The sequence below is a fragment of the Callospermophilus lateralis genome, chromosome 9 (assembly GCF_048772815.1).
Source record: "Callospermophilus lateralis isolate mCalLat2 chromosome 9, mCalLat2.hap1, whole genome shotgun sequence".
Classification (NCBI taxonomy): Eukaryota; Metazoa; Chordata; class Mammalia; order Rodentia; family Sciuridae; genus Callospermophilus; species Callospermophilus lateralis.
This window is the reverse complement of record NC_135313.1, coordinates 9,002,919-9,028,778: the sequence shown is the minus strand read 5'-3', so window position 1 is coordinate 9,028,778 and position 25,860 is coordinate 9,002,919. Positions and strand designations below refer to the sequence as shown.

At 38.7% G+C, this 25,860-nt stretch overlaps 1 protein-coding gene and 1 pseudogene across 18 annotated transcripts in view; one reads left to right on the top strand and one right to left on the bottom strand.

Annotated features, from left to right (window-relative positions):
* Trip12 (thyroid hormone receptor interactor 12) overlaps positions 1-25,860 on the bottom strand; it is a 147,956-nt gene that overhangs the window by 121,959 nt on the left and 137 nt on the right. For 14 of the 18 annotated variants that reach the window (XM_076866226.2, XM_076866233.2, XM_076866232.2 and 11 more), the window contains exon 1: positions 25,505-25,860. The exons of 1 other annotated variant lie outside the window; for it this stretch is intronic. The gene's annotated coding sequence lies outside the window, so the exon portion shown is untranslated. Of the gene's footprint in view, positions 1-13,742; positions 13,803-24,904; positions 24,986-25,184; positions 25,366-25,504 lie in introns of those variants that run through there. 3 more of the 18 variants (XM_076866227.2, XM_076866228.2, XM_076866229.2) reach the window with 3 other exon arrangements.
* On the top strand, positions 9,562-10,271 carry LOC143407436 (large ribosomal subunit protein uL24m pseudogene; annotated as a pseudogene).

Here is a 25,860-nt window from a genome sequence, read left to right as displayed (position 1 = left end):
GAAATGATAAGTTGTGCTGCAATAGTGTACAATGAATCAAAATGTATTCTGCTGTCATATAAACCTAATTAAAACAAATTTTTTTTAAAAAAAAGTTTGTTACGGAGCTAGGCACAGTGCGATAGGCCTGAGGCAGGAGGATCTTAAGTTACAAGCCAGTCTTGGCAACTTAGTAAGACCCTGTCTCAAAAAAAAAAAAAAAAAAAAAAGGTATAGCACCCCTGGATTTAATCCCCAGGGGGAAAAAAAAGTTTTACATGTTCTTTACCCATGTCCACTCAATCTATGACACCTGCTCATCCACTCATCCAATTTCTGGATATATTTCAAAGTAAACTGCAGGCCCTGTTACACTTTGTGTGCATCATAAAATAAGTTTTCAATTGTAACTTCATATTTTCAGTTAAATTTAAATTCCATCAACTGCACAAATCTTAAGTGTAAAACTCAATGAGTTGAGACAAACAAAAATCAAGAATTTGTGCAGTGGTACGTGCCTATGATCCCATCTACTTGGGAGGCTAAGGCAGATGGATCCCAAGTTCTAGGCCAAATGGTGCGATTTAGCAAGATCCTGTCTCAAAATTTTTTAAAAAAGAGAGATGTGGGTGCAGGTCAATTGTAGAAGGCTTGCCTAGCAGGTGTGAAGTCTTGGCCTTGGGTTCTATACCTACTACCAAACAACAAAAAAAGGGATAGTTTACCACCCAGCTTCCTCATGCTCCTCCGGGATAAATCCCTGCACCTTCCCTTCTAATTCTGGAATCATAGTTCTGATTTTATTTTTATCTTATATAGTTTTGTCTACTCCAGACTTTATACAAGTAGAACTATGTATCCTCTCATGTACCCTCTCATGTACATATTTTGTATGTAATTACATATCATCTTTTATTCCTTTGCAATGGTTACATGACTCTCCCACATCCCACAATCAAAATAGCCACTTGCATAGATTTCAGCTTATTTCAGCATAATATCTTGATACTTACCCATGTGGCTGTCTATCATTATTTATACCTTCTAGTGCTGAAAAGTTTTCCACTGTATGGATATATCACATTTTTGTTTATCCTTTCATTCTTCTATCAATGCATATGTGAACTTCTAAGTTTTTTGTTTTTTGTGGTACTGGGCACAGGGGGTGCTCTACTCCTGAGCTACACCCTCAACCCTTTTTGAAATAGTCTCATTAAATTGCCCAGGCTGGCCTCAAACAGAAATCCTATTGCCTCAGCCTCCTGAGTAGCTGGGATTACAATTATTGCTAAATTTGAGTCATTAAAACTGCTATAAACATTCCTCTATATTTCTTTCAATAGGTATATGCTTTTAAATTCTCTTCAGTAAATACTAAGAATAGAATCACTAAATTATAAGGATTATAAACTTTTAATGAAACTACCAGGGCTGGGGGGCTGGAGTTGTGGCTCAGTGGTAGAACACTTTCCTGGCATGTTTGAGGCCCTGGGTTGGATCCTCAATACCTAAATAAATAAATAAAAGATCCATTGATGGGCTCGGGATATAGCTCAGCTGGTAGAGTGCTTGCCTTGCATGGCCCTGGGTTTGATTCCCATCACCACAAAAGAAAAAAAAAAAAAAAAACACCATGACAAGTAAAATCATATATCTTCTTCAAAAGCAGCTATTTTATAGACATTGGTATTAGACTTATTAGTATACTAATAATTTTTTTTCTTTCACTCCATATACTCAACAATAGCTGGTGGTATCAGTACTATGAACTTTAAATATTCTGATGTGCTTGTAGGAGTATTAGTTTATTGTTCTAAGACATACTTTCCTAGTGATAATGAATACTTTTGTTTGAAGCACTCCCCATTCTACTTTCCATACCCACAATACTCAAGAACCCAAATTCAAACTTAAAGGCGAAAAAATCTATGGGCCACACTTTCAGGGTTAAGATGACCAACAGTATTCATGACTCCCATATCTCCCATCTGCTAGCAGAGTTACCTTTTTGCTAAACAATAAAAGGAACAGAGAGACAGACATTAGGAGAGAAAAGAAAAAAGAAAAGCTATTCATGAGAATTTGTACATGCCTGGTCAAGATCTGTAGACATTTTGAAATCAGATGAATGATCTAAGAAACATCAAGCCAAGTAATTCAAATCTTGCTAATTTGTCACGGAATTATTTGAAATACTATTAAAATTTAATTCTTTTTAAAACACAGGATAGGATTGCAATGTTTCTAACAAATTCCCATTAGTCTAAGGAACACACTGGATATCAATATCTTAGGTAAGACAACTAAATATTGACACAGAAGTAGGTAAACTTTTCCTGGCGAAAAGTTTATTCCAGGTCTCTGGGAAATTCTACAAATAATAAATCATCTAGAGACGATGAACAGAATATAGGGACAACACACAAGTCAACAAAGCAAACCTGCAAAAACAAAAGAACAAAATTTCAAAGACTTCAGATATCAGAATAATCAGATCTTAAAACAAGCTATAATCCAAGGAACTTGCATGGCTGAGGCAGGAAGATCACCAAATTCAAACAGGTGGCAAACTCAGTGAAACTGTCTCAAAATAAAATGTATACTGGGCTGGAGTCAGGCATGGTGGTGACAGGGTGCAAATCCCAATGATTCTGGAGGCTGAGGCAGGAGGATCATAAGTTCAAAGTCAGGCTGGAAATATGGCTCAGTTTGGTAGAAAGCTTGCCTCGCATGCACAAAGCCCTGAGTTCAATCCCCAGCACCGCAAAAAAATAAGTTCAAAGTCAGCCTCAGCAACTCAATGAGACCCTATTTCAAAATAAAAAGGGCTGAATATGTAGTTTGGGGATACAATGCTTGCCTAATCTTACTTAACGAGCATATCTATGGCCTAGGTCCAATCATCAGTACCACAGACATACAGTATCACAGACATATAAGAATATAAAGGACAAATCTGAAATCCCAAAAGAAATAAAAAAATCATTAAAAGTTACACTGATTTGAAAAAGAACCAAACAGAACTTCTAATATGATAAATAAAGCTCAGGGCTGGAGGTATAGCTCGGTGGTAGAGTACTTACATGAGGTGATGGGTTCAATCCACAATTCCACACAATTAAATAAAGAAATTTTAAAAAACTGACCTTAGTAGGCAGCTATATTTTGGGTAAAATACAACACAAAAACAGAATGAACTAATATCAGAAAAATGAAAACATGGCAAAGGCATATCTAAATATTACAGTAGCTGAGATACAAATTCACAGATTTGAATGGTCCAAATGAACCCAAACAGGATAAATAAAAGACATTCATATTTAGAAACATCATAACACAAACACAAAACACCCAAAACAGAAAAGAATATTAAGGTGGGTGGGGGTCACTATTTTTTGACACACACCTGATTTCTCAAAAGCAGTGAAGAAAACCAGAAGACAAGTGATTTCTAATTTTGTTCAGCATAGTAAAGACACATGTCAATAGGGCTGGGTTGGCATGTGCAAGGTCCTGGGTTCGATCCTCGGCACCACATAAAAATAAACAAAATAAAGGTATTGTGTCCAACTACAACTATAAATAAATAAATAAACAAATAAATGTTTTTTAAAAAAAAGATACATAAAGAATCCTACACCAGGTAAAATTACCTTTTATGAACAAGTCTCTGGCAGATTAAAATTAGTGTCTTTTCCACCAGAAGAAAAGGGACCCTGGATAGTTGAGATAGGACAAAAAATAAAGTAGCAAATATAAATACAAATGAACATTAACACTATAGAAGAATATCTAGCAGGGGATTTTTTTTTTTTAACTGGTAAAAGTAAAATGATAACAATATCTTAAACTCAAGAAAAAGTTGGTAGGCTAAGTATATTTTCTATAAGCAGGGAAGGTACATTATTTTGTTAGACGAAATATTTTAATTTCTTTTCTCCCTACAGGGCTGGAGATTGAACTCAAGGCCTTGCAGACACTAGGCAAGAACTCTATATGAGCCCCACTTAGTCCCAGTCCTGCTTAGTTTCTAAAACAGGTCCGCAAAGACTAAAATCATGCCCTTATTAAAAAGATCAATTAAGGTATGGTTGCACATGCCTCTAATTCCAGCAATTTGGAAGGCTGAGGCAGGAGGATGGCAAGTTTGAGGCCAGTCTCAGCAACACAGCCAGGCACAAAGCAACTTAATGAGACCATGTCTCAAAATTAAAAATAAAAAAAAAAAATAAAAAAAAAAAATCTTTTATTTTTTTTAAAGGGTGGGGCAGGTGATAAAATGGATACTCTCATAATGATAAAAATATTTAATTCAGCAAAATAGCAAATTTTTTGTATGTAGGCAAGGCAGTACTGGAGACTGAACCTGGGGTATTCTATCATTGGACTACATTCTTAGTCTTGTCTTCCTTTTTTTTCTTTCTTTCCTTAATTTTGAGATTGGGTCTAAGTCTCTGAGGGTGGCCTCAAACTTGTGATCATCCTGCCTCAGCTGTCCAAGTTGCTGGGATTATAGGCATGCCACCACCACACCCAGAAAGGAAGACAGCAACTTTTAATTTACAAATAATTTTATATACAAGGCTGCAAAGTGTTTTTCTTTTAAAGATATACAAATCCAGGGTGGATTTTCAAACACTTCTCTTAATAACTAGTATTAAATAACTAATATAACAAGAGATTAAAAAGTAAAGGACACTGATAATTCTCTGTAGTTTTACAAATTCCACCTGCCTTAAAATTCTCAATGTTTCTGCATATTACCACTCTAAACAGCTCCATTCAAGCTGGGCATGGTGGTGCATACCTGTAATCTCAGTGACTTCTGCCTCAGCAATTTAAGGAGGCCTTAAGCAATTTAGCAAGACCCTGTCTCAAAATAAAACATAAAGGGTTGGGGACATAGCTCAGGGGTAAAGCACTTCTGGGTTCAATCCCTGGTACAAAAAAAAAAAAAAAAGAGCTTCATCAAATTTTTCAAACTTCAACATTTCATTAGATGCTACCTTCAAGTAGATACTTTTATTCCCATGTTTCATCAGCCTCTCTCTACCTACTACTCACTGAATACTAAACTGCCAGGGAAGTTGCCACATATTACATGAAGACATTCTAAATATTCACAACATTCACCATAAATTAACTAGGGTCAGAACTGAACAAATGAGGGCAGTGGCAGAGCGTTTGCCTAGCACCTCTGAGGCATTGGTTCCATCCTTAGCACCACATAAAAATAAACAAATAAAATAAAGGAATACTGTCCATCTCCAACTAACAAAAAAAATTTTAATAAAAATAATTGAACAAATGACCTATAACAAATGAATCAACAAATGGTATAGTTGTAAAACACAAAGTATGGCCTTAGAATGGCAATATTTAAGATAGTCACATTAGAAAGCAGTCTTCAGAGAGAGAGAGGAAGCAGATACACAGAGACAAATAGGTATCTGAATTTCTGATTCTAGTTAATTGTTCCCAAAGCCTAGCTGCCAGATTCCATTCTTAAATTTTCACTAGACATAATCAATCTCAAGTAATAATTCTAGCTAATCCAGTGTCCAATTAATGTTTGAACTTTAAAGTTCTTTTTTTTTTTTTACTCTTTTTTTTTTTTTTACTCCCAAGTGAGATGGATAATATTGTAAATCAAACTCATTTATGGTCTCAGTATTTCCCCAACAAAGACAAAACTCTTAAGTCAGTGTACAAAGATTTCTGATATGTCACTCTCTTTAACCTTAGCAACATCAGAAATATATTAAGAACAAGCATTACTCATTTAATAGAAGAAAAGCTCAAAGGCAAGTCAACTAAACTGAAGTAGCTAAGCTTAAAGTTACATTAGAACTCTTGTCTCCTGACTCTGAGGTCAATTTTCTTACAAACTTACCTTTAATGGAATAAAATGCAGTTTATAACCTTCCATTATCAGAATGCTGTATCTAGTCATTTATTAAAAATAATGAACATTTTTAGGTTATAACACATAACAGTATCTGAAAATAATATTCATGTCTAAAAGCACTGCCCAATATTAATGTTAATAAATCAGTATCATAAAACACTAGTTTAGTATCCTTTGTTCCCATTGTTTTTAAAATAAAAATATTAAGAAACCAGTAAAGTCAGGTTTGATGGTGCAACACCTGCAGAACCCCCAACTCTAAAGGCTGAGTAGGAAGAAGCTCGAGTCTAGGAATTAGAAAAAACGACCTGGGTAAGATATTAAGAACTTGTTGACAAAAAGACAAAAACCCATAAAGCAGAAAATAAAGAACTAAACACCCACCACAGCCATGAAATGTCTATGTCAATCATTTCTCACCTCCAAAGAAAAGAAAACCAGCTAAAACAAATTGGAAGGAGTGGTAGAAGAGTTATTATCACACTTTCAAAAATTTAAAATATTAGACAATGACATTTCTCTGGGGTGGGCAGTTTGGGGTCACCAAAAAAAAGGGCTAGGGGTTATGTGTATAGCTTAGCAGTACAGCATCTGCCTAGCTTATGAGAGGCCTTGGGTTCAATCCCTTGCATTACGCGCGCGCGCGCACACACACACACACGCGCACACACACACACACACACAGAATGAGCTGAAAGAGAGCCTTTGGTAGGAGGCATGCAAGGTTTAAAAGAACTTTGGGGGGTTGGGGATGTGGCTCAAGCGGTAGCGCGCTCGCCTGGCATGCGTGCGGCCTGGGTTCGATCCTCAGCACCACATACAAAGATGTTGTCCCCGCCAAAAATATATTAAAGTACATTTGTCAATGCAGTTTCTAAACTAATAAGCTGATGTCCTTAATAACCTGTACATCTTTCTATTCTCTATTTTAATAAAGTAATGACGCTTGTGTTGAGATTCTGAAAACCTCACCCCAAAATATGATACCTTGTCAAGGCATTTCTGAGTGCTTTGAACTGAAGGACACAGAAGGTCTCTGGCCACCTGTCACCCTCTTCCCAAAGTGTGGGGGTGGGGGATGTCTCTAATATTTCCCATATCCAACACTAAAAGCAGTTCAACAGTAGAACCCAACTATCATGAATTCCAAGAATCTCATCAAACCAAGTAAGATCATCTCACATCACAAGAAAGAATGCTAAAGGTCACTGGCCTTGCTCAGAACAGACTTAAAGCACACTCTATCACCTATTCTTCTGTGAGCAAAGCACAACCTATCACCTATTCTTTTGTGAGCGGCTGGCTACCTGAAAGGCTTTATCTGCACAAGTCCACCTTCGTTTACCTGTGTTTTCTCCCTCCCTTTCCCATATCCTGCAGCCATATCCCCCAGAAAACTCTAAAACCCCATCCCTTCCGAAGTTTAGGAAACTAAGTAAACCATCTAGCCTTTTACCCCTTCGCCTTCTCACCTTCAGTCTTTATACTGGTTAGAAAGTCAAGTCATTTTGTTTCTCACACTGGGAGTAAATATAAACTGAAAAACAGAAGTATTTACAAAAAATTCACTGTTATATTCTACAATATAACTGATGTTGTAATTGTAAGTACCTAAGCAGTATAACTTTATTTTTCTAAAACTAATTAAATCCAACATGAATAATGCCATTTATCTATTTCAAAAGAAGTTCTTCTAAGATTCACTAAACCCAGAAACTACATGTGTACGTGTGTGTGTACGTGTGTGTGTGTGTGTGTGTGTGTGTGTGTATATGTGTATATATCTCCATCCAATCAGCAAAAATTTGCAGTCAAACTGTGCAAAAGGCATTGATGTGTTAGAAAAATGAAGAGCTGGGTATACTGGCACACACTTGTAATTCCAGAATGCAAATCAGGAAACTGAGGCAGAAGGGTCACAAATTCAAGCACAGGTTGGGCAATGTAGCAAGACCCTGGCTCAAAATAAAAAGGGCTAGGGATGTAGCTCAATAAAGAGTGCCCCTGGGTTCAATTCTGAGTATGAAGGCTAAGGGTGGTTAATCACCCAAGTTGAAACAAAATTCCAATTCATGATAGCAAGCGATTGTTTTAGCATTTTCATTAATAAAGTTTCAAGTCAACTGCCTTTAAAAAGGAAAGAATGCTCAACGAAAGCAAAGTAGATGGTCTTGAAGTTAAAAAGGAGAGGGGTACAAAATATAAACTAGAGAGATTTAGAATGTCCTCATAATATCTTTCTTATTGGAAGTAATTTTTTCATTCTTCCTGTACTAAGAAATCCCAAGGCTCTTGCTTTACAAACGATTTGAGATATACTAAATTAAAAGAGGCAGATCATGTTGGCACATGCTATATTCACAATGGGGGAGGCTGAGGCAGGAGGATCAGAAGTTCAAGGCTTCCCTCAGGAACTTAGCGAGAATTTGTCTCAAAGAGGGCTAGGGATATAGCTCAATGGTAAAGCATCCCTGGGTTCAGTCCCTACTACCGAAAATAAAGAAGAAATGAAAATGGCTGGAGATATGCTTAGTGGTAAAATACATCTGGATTCAATCCCCAGTACAAAAATTAAAAAAAAAAAAAAAAAAATTTAAAACTTGGTGGAGCACACCTGTAATTCAAGCTGCTTGGGAGGCCAAGGCGGCAGGATATTGAATTCAAACCCAGCCTTAGCAACAGCGAGGCACTAAGCAACTCATTTGAGACCCTGTCTCTAAATAAAATAAAAAATAGTCCTAGGTATATGGTTCAGTGGTCAAGTGCTCGAATTCAATCCCCACAACTGGGAAAAAAAAAAAAAAATTAAATCTTAAGACATAATTTCAATAACCTCTAATTGAAATTTAACATTTTTTTCTAGTATTAACAGGCAACGAACCACAGCATTATTGCTGGTACCTTTAACTTTCCAAGAGAAGGCATGGATATCATCATAGCACATTACAAGTGTTGCAGATACCCTGAAATATCATTTATGCTGTTCATTACTTTGAATATCTGCTAGACCATGTTACTGAATGTTCTAATAAACACATTACTTACTGTATTAAAACAAGCTTAAAAGTTCGGGAGCTAGGTATCAACATTTTGATACATTTGATTTATTGAGTCTTATTTTTTGAGTTTAAAAATATTATTTTTAGGGGCTGAGGATATAGCTCAGTTGGTAGAGTGCCTCGCATGCACAAAGCCCTGGAATTCAATCTCCAGGCACGACAAAATATAAATATATATATATACATTTTGCCACCAAGCATGGTAGCACACCTGTAATCCCAGTGACTCAGGAGGCTGAAGCAGGAGGATCACAACTAGCCTCAGCATCCTAGCAAAGCCCTAACCCTAACTTAGTGAGACCCTAACTCTAAATTTTGAAAAATTTAAAAAGGGCTGAGGATGTGGCTTAGTAGTTAAGCACCCCTGGATTCAATCCCTAATACAAAAAGAAAAAAAAAATTATTTTGAGGTACCAACAAGCTGACTGTTCAGGGTCCACACTACAAAAAAGGTTAAAAACTCCTGGACTTAAAAATGTTCGAAAAAGGCCAAGAGGCTGGGACGAGCAAGGCTGAGGACCCATGTGCAGAGGTGACCAGTGGAGGCTCAACAGTGCAATGCAAAGGGAAGTGACTGCCGTTTAGCCCAGAGGTGTTGCAATTCCTGGGCTCATTGGGAGGCAGAGCTAACAAGCAAAGTTTCTGAGTCTTCACTGGCGAGGAGAATTCTCAAAGCTCCTAGCGATGCGTCTCTCTGTATTGCTGGCCTTGGCATCCAAGGTCATTCTGCCCCCTCATTACCCCTATGGGATGAGCCACCCAGGTTCCCTGGCAATCAAGAGGAAGAACACCCCCCACAAACCAGGCGGCGCCCCGTGGGTGTGGAACCCATCTCTGATGAAGACTGGCATCTGTTCTGTGGGGACAAGGTGCAGATCCTGGAAGGCAAGAATGCAGGGAAGCAGGGCAATGTAGTTCAAGTTATCAGGTAGCGGAATTGGGTAGTCCTGGAGGGGCTGAACACACATTTCTGCTACACTGGCAAGACAAAGGATTCTCCGGGAACCATGATCCCTAGTGAAGCCCCTTTGCTCCACTCCCAGGTCAAACTTGTGGATCCTGTGGACAGGAAACCCACTGAGATTGAGTGGAGATTTAATGAGGCAGGAGAACCAGTACGAGTCTCCACAAGATCAGAAAGAATTATCCCCAAACCTCAATTTCCCAGAGCTGATGAAACATGGTTTGATGGCCCCAAAGACATATCAGTGGAAGATGCTATGGAAAGAACTTATGTGCCTCGTCTGAAGACACTGGAGGAAGAGGTGATGGAAGCAATGGGGATCCAGGAGACCTGGAAACACAAGAAAGTCTATTGGTATTGAGTCTGGGGAAGACAGCTTCTCCTGCTTTTTATCTTAGCTTTGAAGGCCAAAGCACTATTTTCAGACCAATAAAGTGCCATTAGTCAAAAAAAAAAAAAAAAAAAAAAAAGTTCTAACCAGCTGGGTTCAGTGGCACAGGCCTGTAATCCCAGAAGCTTGGGAGGCTGAGGCAGGAGATCTCAAGTTCAAAGCCAGCCTCAGCAACTTAATGAGGCCTTAAACAACTCAGTGAGACCCATTTTCAAAATAAAAAATAAAAAGGGGCCGGGCTTGGTGGCACAAGCCTGTAATCGCAGCGGCTTGGGACACTGAGATAGGAGGATGGCAAGCAAAGCCAGCTAAGCAACTCAGTGAGTCACTGTCTGTCTCTAGATAAAATACAAAATAGGGATGGGGATTTGGCTCAGTGTTTGAGTGTCCCTGACTTCAATCCCCAGTACCAAAAAAATAAATTGATTTAAAAAAATAAAAAATTAAAAGGGTTAGGGATGTTTCTCAGTGGTTAAGCACCCCTTAGTTCAATCACTGGTACCCCCCCCCCAGAACTTTCCAATGAAATACATATTAAAATGGTAGGTAGCATGCATAAATGATTCAGCATTGCTTATAAAATTTATTTCTATTACATACATATATACATCCATACACTGATGATAGAGACTGCATATCAAAAAAATTTAAGAACCAGAGGTCTAAACCTATCTTTGTACAGAACACCATTACTTTTTCAATTTTAAGGTATGATCTCCTTCTCAGCAGGAAGACTCACTTGGGAAGGTATACTAGTCATCTCTAGAAATAATTTTGCTTTCTGGATTAGAAAAAAATATTTTCTTCCGTTCCTGTTTCAAATGTAGTGAACACCATGACTTCATGCCATGAGAGTCAGTTAGTGACCATGAGAATCACTGCTAGGTAGGGCAAAGTAATACACAAGGAGCCTGGTCTTTGCCACTATACAGGTGAACCTTGTTGTATGAAGAAAAATAAACTGATCTGTTTAAAGCCCTGTAAGTTTTCTATTACCTGTAAGTGAAAACATTTCTTCAGATAAATTATTATCCACAAGGTCACCAAGTAAATGCCCTTTGAAGGGTAACATCTGAGCTAAAACCTTACATGAGACATGTAAAATCCCAAAGACATTCCAGGCAGCAAGAATACCACAAAGCCCAGAAAAGTACAAGAAAATGTCAGAGAGGTGAACAAGAGCCAAGACCATATAGGACCTTGTAAGCCTCAAGGAGCCTTCAGATTCTTCCCAATGAATTGCTACAAACACACATACAAATCCCTCAGATATGTGAGAACATTTCCCAACTTAATGCAAAAGCTGAGGAGAACGACTTTAAATACTTGGCTTTCAACCAAACCAGTGGAGCACTCCTATAATTCCAGCAACTAGGGGGCTGAGACAAAAGAATTGCAAGATTAAAACCAGCCTGGGCAACTAAACAAGACCCTGTTCTCAAATAAAGACCTGGGATGCAGCTAAGTGGTAGAGACAGAGGGTGGAAGGGGGTGTTTGTGTTAAGGACCAAAGGATATAAACAATAATGTATAGCTGGCACTTGGTAGGTCCTCACTTGTTATAGATAAGGGCCTCACTTAATTTTATTCTCTTCTCTGAAATCTCTTAAAATTTAATTTTTCAGAAACAAGAGTTTTAAAGCATCTTTAAAAATTTTCTTAAAAAAAGGTATGGTGGTTCACACCTAAATTCACAAGAAAAGTGGGGGGTGGGGGGGATGACAATAAAAACAGGAAGTTCTAGGCCAGGCTCAGCAATTAGTCCCTGATCTACTTAGCAAGACCCTATCTCAAAATTAAAAGGGCTTGGGAATGTAACTCAGTGGCAACAAATCCGTGGGTTTAATACCCACTACCAAAGGAGCCAGGTCAGAGACATACATCTATAATCCCAGCCACTCAGGAGGCTGATGCTGGAGGATCACAAGTTTGAGGCCAGCCTCAGTAATTTAGTGAGACCCTAAACAATTTAGCAAGACCCTGTCTCAAAATTAAAAAACAAATAAATAAAGGGCTGGAGATGTACCTTGGTTGTAAATGCCCCTGGGTTCAATCCTCAGTATCAAAAATAAACAATAAAGCCTACTGATACCCTCAAGAAAAGGACCGAGAACCAATGTACTTTTAAAACTACCTTTGAGCACCGGAGCAGCACAGGAGGATGAGGCAGGAGGATCATAAAGTCAAAGCCAGCCTCAGAAACTTAACAAGACACTAAGCCACTTACTTAGACTCTATCTCAAAAAAAAAATAAAAAAAAAAATACAAGGGCTGGGGATATGGCTCAGTGGCTAAGTGCCCCTGGGTTCATTCCCTGGTATCAAAATACAAAAACATTTGAGCTATCAAAATCATCATCACTCTCTTAGCCACATCATGAAAACCTTCACTCTGAAGGTACCAAGCACTTTTGCAATTCAACATGTGACAGACATCATTATCTAAATACATGTATAAAGGCACGAATGTTGTGACTCTACTTTGTGTACAATTATGAAAAACTGTGTTCTATATGTGTACTATGATTTGAAATGCATTCTGTTGTCATGTATAACAAATTAGAATAAATTTTTTTAAAATGGATGAGACTTACAATTGATCATAATAAAATAACTAATAATAAAAAAAAGAATGAGATTACATCATTACTCTAGGTACATGTATAACGACACATATGGTGCAATGCTACATAATGTACAATAATTGTATACAATGAATCAAAGTGCATTCTGCTATCATATGTACCTAGTCAAAATTAATTAATTTATTTATTTAAAAAAAATGGGAATAAGGTGCAACACAGAGGGTCTAAAAATACTTAAACCTACCAACAAATAAGAGAGGGTATACTCACTATACAAAGCAAAGTCAAGAAAAAGCAGGCCATTTTGGAATGTTCAATCGCCAGTGAAGAGTTTTAAGGTTTGGTATAACAAATCAACATTCAGCAATAATGACCAAGGACAAAGAACAAAATATTACCATACATTCAGAATACTGTAAGACAAGAAGTATATGACAACTGTTAAAGAGCCATATTTAAAAAAAAAAAAAAGCATTCACTCTACTGATTTTTTTTCAACAGATTAACATTTCTTAAGGAAAAAATAAATTATAAACTTTACATTAATAAATTTCTCATCTTAAAAAAAAAAACTAAAACCAAGGGAAAGGAAATATGGGATACTTCTTATAAGATTTTTAAGTCTATTTTATCATAATAAAGACATTGAAAAAATAACAATATAATAACACTGCTCACATTGAACTTACTTGACATTTTAATATAAGATACTATAATTAGCAGTGAAAAAAACATTTGAACCTGGATCAAATTTAGAAACTGGCCCCCCAAAAAACTTTTCTTAAGCACTTAACATTAATCTACTTCAGGTTCTTTTTTTCTTTTACTTTTTTAGTTGCTACTGGGGCGGCACACACCTGTAATATCAGCAGCTCAGGAGACTGAGACAGGAGGATCATCCCAGGTTTAAAGCCAGCCTTAGCAACAGTGAGGCACTACGCAACTCAGTGAGACCATCTCTAAATAAAATACAAAAAAAATAGGGCTGGGGATGTGGCTCTGTGGTCGTGTATCCCTGAGTTCAATTCCCAGTACACCCCCCCCACCAAAAAATTCTGAATACCTAAATTATACCTTAAAAATAATAAACTCACACACCCTGTTGATTATAAATTTTTTACAACTTTACATCATCTATGCAAATAAGGCATCATTTAAAAGAATAAAAGCTATTATTAGGGGCTGGGGCTCAGTGGTAGAGCACCTGCCTCACACATGTGAGGCACTGGGTTCAATAAAAAATAGATACTGTATCCATCTATAACTAAAAAAAAAATTGTTCAAAAAAGCTATTATTAAACTATGTTTAGGATCTAACATAAAATACTACTATTTGATCACTTAACTGTGAGCTCTGTATTAAGGACCTCACTTTTCTCATAAAAATGCAGAAAACCCCTCGAGAAGCATGTTTTTCTATAAATTATAAATTATGTTACTAGCTTAAGAACAATCAATTAGTAAACTACAACCCAAATCAATACTCTCAATGATCTCTTCTCCACCTTAAAACTCTACCACTCAACTCTAAGATGGTATTGAGATATCCCTCTTCTCAAACCTTTTTAGACTTAAAAGAAAATAAGCCGGGTATGGTGGCGCATCCCTGCCTGTAATCCAGGCAACTCTGGAGTCTGAGGAAGAAGGAATGCAAATTTGAGGTCAGACTAGGCAACTTTTCAAGACCCTCTCTCAAAATAAAAAGGGCTGGGAATGTAGATCATCAGTAAAATACTCCTGGGTTCAATTTTCAGTACTGCAAAATAAATATATAAAAATTAAAAAGGGGTTGGGGGTGTAGTTCGGTGGTAGAGCACCCCTGGATTCAATCGCCAGTAGTGGGGGGGAGGGGGAATACAGAAGATTGGGGATGAAGCTCAGTGATAGAACACTTGCCCAGTATGCACAAGGCCTGGGTTCAATTCCCAGCACCAGAAAGAAAGAATAATAATAAAATGAAAAACTTCCAAAATTTTTACTCACATTAAAAACTTATGTAAACTTAGCAGAGGCATCATGAAAAAGTTCTAAGCTTTTTAATATAGTAAACTCTCAAGTTAATCAAGTCATCTCAACTTTTTAGTTACAAAGAATAAATTATATTAATACACATGGCTGAATTTAAGTAAACACTTGAATTAAGTAAGGTACATCCTATAGAAAAAAATTCTACTCAAGCAAACCTGAGTTTACCAATTGCTTAGATAATTTAAGAGATTTATCAATTAAAACAGTGCCACAAAGAAGATAAGAAATGATGGACTATTGTCTCTTCGTTAATTCCTTTCAATCCTTAGTTTGTGTGAAGAGAAAATGCCTGGGGGAAAAAAATGTCCCAGCCTAATGTACAGGCAGCTGAAAGGTAACACTAGATGGTTAGAAGAGGCAGGAGTAGATTATCTTACAGTACACACCAAAGGCTGAAATTCTAAGTCTTACCTCATCAGCAGCAACTGAAATGCCAAACATTTTAAAAAGCAGGGAGATAAACTCTATAGTTAACACTCTAATTTTCTAAAAAGAATTCTGATATCAAAATTACAACTGAAAAATGATTAGCGTTTGATCACAAAGTTGAAACTTAAATTTTCTCAAAATTCAGATTAATTTTTCCTATCTATTCAGAGAAAGGCAAAAACTACATTTGGATCTGGGATGGAAGGAGAAAGGATCAAGGTGGAATTCCCTCCTGAGACTAAGCTGCTTTCCCTAGGTGGGTAGGAAATGAAAACAAATGCTTTGCAAAGGAAACACATAAAGCTAATATGTCTGCTTTGCAGAGAAATAGATCCCTTTTGCCTGTTGTAGCAATAAAATAGACTTCACTCTAGTTCCAATTCTAAAGTCCACACAACCCCATAAATGTTGGACTATACAACCTTCTGATTCCACAAATAGTATAATTTAATGACTCAAAATTATACCTAACAGCTAGCATCTCTGCTATTTCCACATAAAGAATCAAATTAATTTAAAACACAAACAGCAAAATCTACAAGAATATGCTAGATATAAAAGCTGTTAAAAGAAAGCTAAATTGTTTTCTTTAGTTTTCTGTTAGCCATGATCTAACCTCAATTATAAAATCCTGTCATACACACTTTATTGTTGTTGTTACCAGAGACTGAACCTAGGGGCACTTAGCCACTGAGTCACATCCCCAGACCTTTTTATTTTTTTGAGACAGGGTCTCAGTAAGTTGCTGCAGCTGGCTTCAAACTTGCAATACTCCTGGCTCATCCTCCCAAGCTGCTAGGACTTGATTACAAGTTTGAATCACTATGCTCCACATATTTTTATAAAAGTAAAAGGGTATCAGGTGTAGTGGCACATGCCTGTAATTCTCAGCAATTTGGAGGCTGCATCAGGAAGATCACAAATTCTAAGCCTACAGCTCAGTGGTAAAGTATACCTAGGTTTAATCCTCCATTACCCCCCCCCAAAAAAAATTAACTGGATGAAACTAGGAACATTAAACATTAATATGCACTTTTAAAAAGTATATAAATGTTCAGACTAGAAAAGTAGCTAAGCAGTAAAGCACTTGCCTAGCATGCACAAGGCTCTAGGTTTGATTCCCAGCACCGAGCAGATGCAGATACACACACACACAAACACACACACAGATTTTTGAACCACACTTCACTCATCTTAAACATCATTTCTTTTTTAAATTCCTTATTTCTTTTTTTATTATTAGTGGTAAATGGACACAAAGCCTTTGTTTTATTTTTTTAATGCACTTCTGAGGGTCAAATCCAGTGCCTCACATGTGCTAGGCAAGCGCTCTACCACTGAGGTACAACCCCAGCCCCTTAAATACAATTTCTTCATTACATTATGCTAAGCAAACATTTCTCCTTTGTAATACTGACAAATTACTAAGTGAGCATCTCAAAAAATCATGTATCAGGTCTAAATAGTACTCTCAATTTTAAAGAACCCCAAAATCCCAGTACTACAAAAAGAAAATAATCCAATTTCTTTATCTGTAAGAACCTCAATAATGCCAACCCGAATTGCTGTTACTTCATAAATACTGATCCCATACTCCAAAGGCCTCATTAACCTTACCTGGATCCTGGCCACAATACACCTTCTTTAAGCTCTCCTTTCTTTCTGTATCTATTTAAAAACTATCAGAGCCAGTTCAAGTAACTCCTCTCTGCAAGTCTTCCTCAATAACTTCTACCCAGATGTAAATTTACATACTTCAGACAGCCCACTTAATAAAACTTAATTTTGTATTTAATAACTATGCATAATATTAAATGTCATATAAAACTTAGGGGCTTTTTTATTTGGTATTTTGGAGGGTGTTTTTGTTGATTTTTTGGTGCTCCAGACTGAACCCAGGGGCTTCATCCATGCTAACAAGCAAATTCACTGACACTCAACTACATTCCCAACCCCACATAACAGATATAGACAGCTAATGATCAAGTAAGTTATGTATCAACTATATGAAACAACAGAACTAAGAGGACAAGGATTTGTTTTTACAGGGGACCTCTCCCCTGAGTTACACCACTAGCTTTTATTTTTTGAGACAGATCTCCCTAAATTGTTGAGGCTGGGCTCAAATTTGCTATTCTCCTGCTTCAGCCTCCAGAGTAGCTAGGATTACAGATATGCCAGCCCCATGCTTAAGCCAAGAACTAAGTCTTAAGTCCTTTTTTTGTTTGTTTATTTTGTTTTTTTTTTGGGGGGGGGCGGTTACCGGTGATTGAATCCAGGGCCACTCAACCACTGAGGTACATCCTAAGGCCCTTTTGCTTAGGGCCTTGCTAAATTGCTGAGGCTGGCTTTGAATCATCAAGCCTCCTGCCAGAGCCACTGGGATTACAGGCATTAACCACTGCACCAGGCTTTAAGTATCTTTTGTATTTCTCTAGCACAGTTTTAGTAAAAATTAAGCACTTGATAAATACATACTAATAAATAAACCATCATCTACTAATAAATATTATCCCAGACACTAAATTTACTGTGACCAAGTTATAAAATATTCTAATGCCTTACCAACTCCTTCAAAGTAGTTAATTTTAATGGGCCTACTTTTGAAAAATTTATATCCTACACTTAAGTACCAAGCCCTGAAAAAATAAAAATAAGCAAGTTAACAGTAAATTTTAACAAATAATGATAAAATTATCTCGCAACATAATAACTTTGATACAGCAAAACAAACTCTTGTCCCTGACACCATGTAATGTTTATATTGGAAGCCTTGTGCCAGACCCTTTGGGCATAATAGATTTCTACCCTCAAGAAGCCAAAGATTAGCCCAGTGCAGTGGGATGTGCTTGTAATCCCAGCCACTTGGTAGGCTGGGACAGAAGGATCTCAAATTCAAGGCCAGCCTCAGCAATTTATTGAGGCCCTAAGCAACTTAAGGAGACCCTGTTCCAAAATTTAATAAGATAAAAGGGTTGGGAATACAGCTCAGTGGTAAAGTACCCCTTGGGTTCAATCTCCATTACAAAAAAAAAAAAGAGAGAGAGCCAAAAGATGATCTAGCCAAGCATGGTGACACACACGCAACTTGGGAGGCTGAGGTAACAGGATCATATTTGTGAGGCCAGCCTCAGTATCTTAGAAAGACACTGTTCAAAATAAATAAAAAGAATTGGGGATACAGCTTAGCAGTAAAGTGCCCCGGAGTTCATTCCCACTACCAAAAAAAAAAAAAAAAAAAAAAGCAAAGATCTAATTAAGTAGTATAAATAACTGATTATGTAAGAAAGACCATAAAAGCTGTAAGTAAAATGTTATTTGAGAGGGACTAGAGAATACAGAGTAAAAAACCTTTGGGAGCTATCAGAAGAAAGTTAAGCATGGATATGTAGCTATAAGAGGTACCATATAAGGAAGAATATCAAAATTCAGGTAGACACAATAAAAGCAAGGGCAAGAATGCTGAAAAGTTTCGGTTTGTTTTCAGAGATGAACTACAGTTCAGTCTCACTATATCCAAGAGTGGAAAAGAAATTAACAAGATACTGGAGCCACAGAAGTTAATAGCATTTTTACATATTTGCTATTTACAAGAGAATTTGGTCTTTGAGGGGAAAAAAACAAAGAGGGAAGCACTCCATATGATCTCCCTGAACCTGCTAAGGACACAAAGTAGCTTAAATCACAAGTCAATGGTGAACTTTAGTCGGTCTTCCATAAAAACTCACTTCAGGTTTCCACATATATTTACCAGCATAAAGACTTCAAGTTGAGTTAATCTGACCTTAAGAAGATAACACAAGGTGAATCTATTTATTCAGAGTGCTGCCCACGGATAGAATGAGAAAGAGTCTTAAAGTCAGGCTAGAACTCACTGGTTATGACAGCCAACAAGTTATTAAAATGTACATTAAAATGCTGTAACTTTATGTATTGAAGACATTGATTGACACTTTAGCTTATAAATAGTCTTCAAAAAACATGTATGGGTAATAACACCTTATTTATAGAGAGAAACACATTCTCTCTACAAAAAAAAAAAAAAAACAATGGGAATAAACTAAAGAATAAACTAGCCAGGAGTGGTGGTGCAAACCTGTACTCCCAGCAGCTTGGAAAGCTGAGACAGGAGGATCCCAGGTTCAAAGCCAGCCTCAGCAAAACAGCAAGGTTGTGGGGCTGGGGTTGTAGCTCAGTGGCAGAGTGCTCGCCTAGCACGCGCAAGGCACTGGGTTCAATTCTCAGCACCACATAAATATAAAATAAAGACATTGTGTCCACCTAACACTGAAAAATAAATTAAAAAAAAAAATGATTACAAACTAGCTGGAAACACTAATCATTTAGCATTATACCAAAGCAATATTTAGGTCCTCAAATGATCAAATATTAAAGCCCAGCATGGTAACAAAGGTGGTAGCAGTCCAAGTTACTCAGGAGGCTAAGTCAGAAGGACTGCCTGAGCACACCTGTAAGAGACCAGCTGGAGCAATAGCATGAAACCCTGTCTCAAAAATAATTTTTTTTTAAAGATCAACTTTTAAATGCAAGTAACAGGCAATTAAAGAATAACATGAAATGCCTTATTCTGGTTCGTGTATGTCTACAGTACTGGGGATTGAACCCATGGCACTCTACTTACTACTAAGCTACATCCACTCCATGGACCATTTTTCAGACTGTCAAAACCATTGCTGATTTTTTTTTTTTTTTTAAGTGTATTATTTAAAAGAACTTGCAGTCCCTAAAACATACTCAGTTGATCAAAAACTTCCAAAAACTGGCTGGGCACAGTGGCAAATTCTTGTAATCTCAGCAACTAGAGAAGCTGAGGCAGAAGGATTCCAAGTTCAAGGCCACCCTTGGCAACTTACTGAGACCCTGTCTCAAAATAAAATAAAAAGAGCTGAGGGACATAGCTCAGCAGTAGAGTGCCCTTGGGTTCAATCCCAGTCCTACCAAAAAGGAAAAAAAAAAAAAAAAAAATCATTTTGGCATTAACAATGATGCTGAATGTAGATCAAAACAAACAAAAGACAATACAAAATCATTTCAAAACACTTCTTTGATAGTACCTTCTTTTTTCTCAAAAGGCTTATTTTCAACGAACACTTTAAAAATCTGTTATGGTTCAGTAAGATACTAAGGCAAAAATGCGGGAATACTGATTTCAAATAATTTATAATTGACTAAGAAATATTATTATATAATTAAGTATTTTCAGGTAAAATTACATACATATGAATTATATGTATATGTTAAAGGTATGTTCTAAGAAGGGCCTTGTATTTTAATTCACCTGTGTAGCCTAATCTCCTAAATATAATAACTAGCATATAAATAACAATTAACTTTAAGTGGGAGGTATAGCGAAATTTTTCAGATTATGCACTTGGAACACACAGAAGTTTAAATTATTTGCCCAAGATCACAAAGACAGAAAGATCATAGAATTGGAAACTTTTCTCTTCAAATAGGATACTCACTTGAACAATGCTGTTCACTACCAAAAACAAGAGCAGTGGGCAGCTTTTCCATTGTAGGCTATGACTTTTTCAGTCAGTATAACCATGGAATTTACCAAGCTTCTACACAGTCAAAAGAAAGCAAATACGCCTGAATAATAAATTCCTTTTCCTTCTGACCAATCCAGTTTAAAATACCATAGAAGGTGGTATTACTGGAAATCTCAACCAATAATCTGAAACTATCAATAAGGTATTAGATTTAATCAAAGAACCACACTTTTTAAAATACGAAACATTAACCAAATTAAATTTTACTTAAAAATCAAGAGACTGAGCTGGTGGCAGATGCCTCCAATTTCAGCAATTTGCCCATAATCCCAAATTTCTAACACCTCTCATTAATGAGAAGTTATTAATCCACAATGGATTAATCTAATGGTGTCAGAGCCTTAAAGATACTTCCTAAAACCCCCAGCAACTTGGAAGACTGAGGCAGGAACCTCACAAGTTTGACACCAGCCTAGGCAACTTGGCAAGACCTAATCTAAAAATAAAAATAAAAAGGGCTGAAGATGCAGCTCAGTAAATGGTAAAGCACACCTGGATTTAATTCCCAGTAGCAAAAAAAAAAAAAAAAAACAAAAAAACCAAAACTACAAGCAGCAAGATTATACAACAACTACAATTATACTTATTGAGTAATATCCACCAGATCCTTATTCTTCCATCTTATCTGGCCTGGACTCCTTTCAGGCTTGACCCTGTTAACTGCAGCTTGGCCTATAGAAAAAGAGGCACAGAATAATCCACTGGCTTAATACTGAAACATGTAGGTGACAATTAACATCTACTCAAGCATTCACACAACATATTAGGGTCACGTAAACAAGTCACCATCACTGATCAAACCTCAGAAAGCATTCTGAAGAATCTGTTGGGACAGAGAATTCTTCCAAGCATAAGACTACACGTTTGGCAGGACAAGGCTAACATACTGGTCTGGTCTGGGAATGAAATGGACATTATTTTTCAGTCAGGGTTATGAGTGCATCTTCGTATATATCACAGTGATGTGAGATAACTCTTGCCCTCAGGAAGCCTATAATCCATTTGGAGAAACAAAAAGAACATTTAAAAAAATGCAGAACTATAATCCGAGAATTACAAAGAAAAAACTCATAGGGTAGAAGTTTGAGGATCCTAGCTGAAGGTATGAAGTTGTTCTTTACATTCTATGGCTACTAGGTTACTATGTAGTAGGCATTTGCTTTGATTAGATGAGGAACAGTGCATGTTAGGTCAGCAATAGCCAAGAATCAACTTGAGTGAAAAAGAAAAGCAACAAGTAGGTTGCTGTTTTGACTCAAGTCCATCAAATTACCTGGGCAAACAGGGAAAATTAAAGAAGCAATTGGTATCACATTTGCTCAGAAAGACCTCACTCAACTTGGGGGGTGGTGGGGTAGTTCCCACTATAGTATGTAAAGTCAACAGAGACCAAGAGTCAGAAACTTTTTTCTTTTTACTGGGATCTCTGACATTAGAAAGTCAATTTCATTGCAACCACAAACCAGAACAGGTATAAATGTGGTCAATAATAAAATTCCTCTGAAGTTTTTCTAAATATGATTAACAAGCTTATTCAGTAGGACATGTGAAAAAGTTTCTGGCATATTGATGCAAAAATCTTTAAAAATTAATTTAACATAAAATTTGTGCCCACTACCACTACCAATTAAGCAGCAATTTCTACCTATAAAGTGCTATATTTCATATCTTCAAACTACCTTATAGATGATGACCACACCATGTTGAGAAACTGCACCTTTTTTTTTTAATTACCTCAAAATAGTTAATGCAACTTTGTAAAACTGACAATATCTAGTACTTATTTAACACTATGGCTTTTTTTCACAGCCATTGTTGGGTCTCAAAACCACCCAGTAAGGTAAAAGAGTAATTATCCACCCCCATTTTATAGATAAAATAAATGGATAGCAGATAGGGAAGTGATTAGTTCAAGGTCACACTGGCAATGTATGAATTTCCAAGGCATAGATGTGTCTTCTTTGCTAGGATAAGGTTCTTAAAATAGGATCAGAAAACCTCATCTAAATAACATAAATATAGTAATCTTAAAAGTTAAAGTGGAAAAATAAACAATACTCAAAATTTACTTTGCTAGGTGAAAGTACTGATTTTTACCCTAGTCTAGCATCCCAGTCATTTTAAAAATATTTTACTATAGTACCTTGTGGAACTCTAAATACCAGAAGAGTTCTCAAACTTTTGGATAATTGGGAAAAAAAAAAAACTCAAAAAAAATACCTGATCACAGACACAAATTAAATAGTAAATGTCAGCTGAGTGGACTTAAAACCTACCCATTCCTGAGAAAAGGGGAAGCAGATGGAAACAATGATAAATCTTAATTACAGTTTACAATTCTTTTGAATATTGGTACTTTCATGGAAAAGCAGACATATACAAAGCCCACAAGCCCAACCATGTTAATGTTCTCTTAAGCTTAAAGTAAATGAAATGTAGAAACTCGAATCGCACAAAATTAGAAACCCACACCAGTTCTGTATTGGTGGGGCTAAACAGGGCACAAGGAGTCAATAAGAAATTGTGTTTCAGCCAGGCACGGTGGCGCATGCCTGTAATACCAGCAGCTCAGGAGGCTGAAACAGAAGGATTATGAGTTCAAAGCCAACTTCAGCAATGGCAAGGCGCTAAGCAACTCAGTGAGACCCTATCTGGAAGTAAAACCCAAAACAGGGCTGGGATTTGGGTTAGTGGTCAAGTGCCCCTGAGTTCAATTCTTAGTACCAAAAAGAAAGAAAGAAATTGTGTTTATTTCAAAACTTAATATTGATGTTTACTCCAACATTTAATACTGAAGTCTTTGCATGGTATAAAACTCCCTACAATTTATTGTCTCTAAACCTATGGTAACTCCACTCCTCACTCTAACTGTCCCCACATCCAGTAGATGCGACACACACACAAGGCCTCACACACAGGCCTCCTGCCTTTTTTTTTTTTTTTCCTAACACAACTAGGACCTTTGTTCCCAGCGTCCGTTTTTTACCCCACTCAATAGCTCTTTCAACTTTCTATCACGTATTTTTGTCTTGTTTTTAAACGAGATTCTAAGCCTCAACTTGCCAGGTCTTTAAATGAAATGCCAAAAATATCTAATGAGACTCTCGAGAGGAATAAAAGTTAAACACACATTAAAGGGCCTACAAAACGGAGGAAAGCCTGGAGATCGGGTGATTTGGCAGCCCAGGAAAGATAGGGAGAGCCGACTAGTACGGGAGGCGGCAGGAGGACAGTCAGACATCCAAGCGCAGTCAGCAGCCCACCACCACGCACACGTCCACACCGTCCCTCGCCCAATTCAGTTACGAAGCGGTTCAACCATCCCCATCGCCAGGCGCGACGCTCCAGCTCAATCTCCCCCACAGTAAAACGGCATTATTCGAAACAAGCCCGTCCTGAGGGTTTGGAAGCTGCCCCTTCCTCCCCTCACCACGGGAGCTCAAAGGTGTAAGTTACCACCCTCCCAATTTGCACGAGCTTTACATATAAGATATTCTCCCTTCTAGCGAGTCCAGCGTTTCTGAGGAATGAAGAGCCCCCCCCCGGGGGGGGAACCATAGGGTCAGGCATTCGCAGCCCTCGTTACTCCGACTCCCCCTGCTTGTCTCTGTACTAGCGCCCCGCTCACTTCGGGGCAGGAATGAGGAGGGGGCAGACATCATAACAGGTTTTATGTAATCCATATATAAATTAATCGCCTGAGTCTCTATGAATGTAATGCGACTGAGGTGACAATTGGCCCACCTCCCTCCCCAAGCCCTAGTTAACCTCCCCACCCACCCACCCACTCCCAGTCACATCAATCTCTACGGATATTGCTCCCTTCCTCTCAGCCAAGTTTCTCGGCCTTTTCCATGCCCGCCACCAACCCTCACGTCGTCACCCTTCCTCAGCCCTAACTTCCCACGGCTAAAACAACTGCCCCGCGCAGCCCCGGCTCCGAGCTCGCCCGCCCCCAACCGTCCCCCCAGCAGGAAACCCCTTACTGCGGTCTAAAGTCACTCCGGCCTCTCCCTCCTCTGACCCTCGCTTCCCACAACTGTTGTCACCCTAGTTTCCATTTCCGGGCCGTCCCCTGCCCGAAGCCTCCCCTCTCCCGGTTTCCGGGCCCCCAGTCCCATTTCCGGGGAACCCTTGCCGTCTTCACACCCCCCACCTGCACTTCCGGCCCCCCACTTTCTCCCTTCCTAGACGCCCTCCAAGCTCCAAAGCCCACTTCCGGCCCCCCCAATCCCCGCTGGGTTCCCCAAGACCCACATGCCTCACCCCGATTCCGTGAAGGTCCCTCCTCATTGCCGGGGGCCGGAGGGGGGACCTAGCGACCCCGCCCCGCTCCCGCCGGCCCCGGTCCCTCAGACCGCGGTCTTCCTCGAGCGCCTCGCCCGTCAACCCCTGGGCCGGTCCTTCCGCGGCCCAGCCGCCACCGCCAAGAGCAGGCCGAGCGGGGGCCGAAACGCGGCAATGACACAACCGGGCTTCCTGGGACTTTCTGTTCCAGCTCCTCCCCCCCCCGTCATCCCCCACCCCTCAGTACGGCCCCCTCCCCCCAAGCCTGCCCCAGCCGCTCAGCACTGCTCCCCAATTACCTAGTTAGGCCCCAAAGTCTCCGGTCCGGACTCGGTGGCGCGGCAGTAACTTCCACTCGCTCCCCCCACCCCCCCCGGCGGCGGCGGCGGCGGCGGCTCCTCGGGTCCCTTCAATTATCAGCTGAGCCGCAGCACCGCGCCCGGCGTGCGCCTCCGCCCGCGCCGCCTCTCCCCGCCCGTTCCAACACCCTCTGGGAACTACTTTTCCCCTTGGCCCCTGCTCGCTGGAGCATCCGCGGGACCGGTCCCGCTGCCTACTCGCGGGCCATCACATCGCCCCTCCCTCCGCAGGCCTCGGATCAACTCTCCAAGCGGCCTCAGATCTCCTCCTGATCCCTTCGAGGGACCAGGAAGGG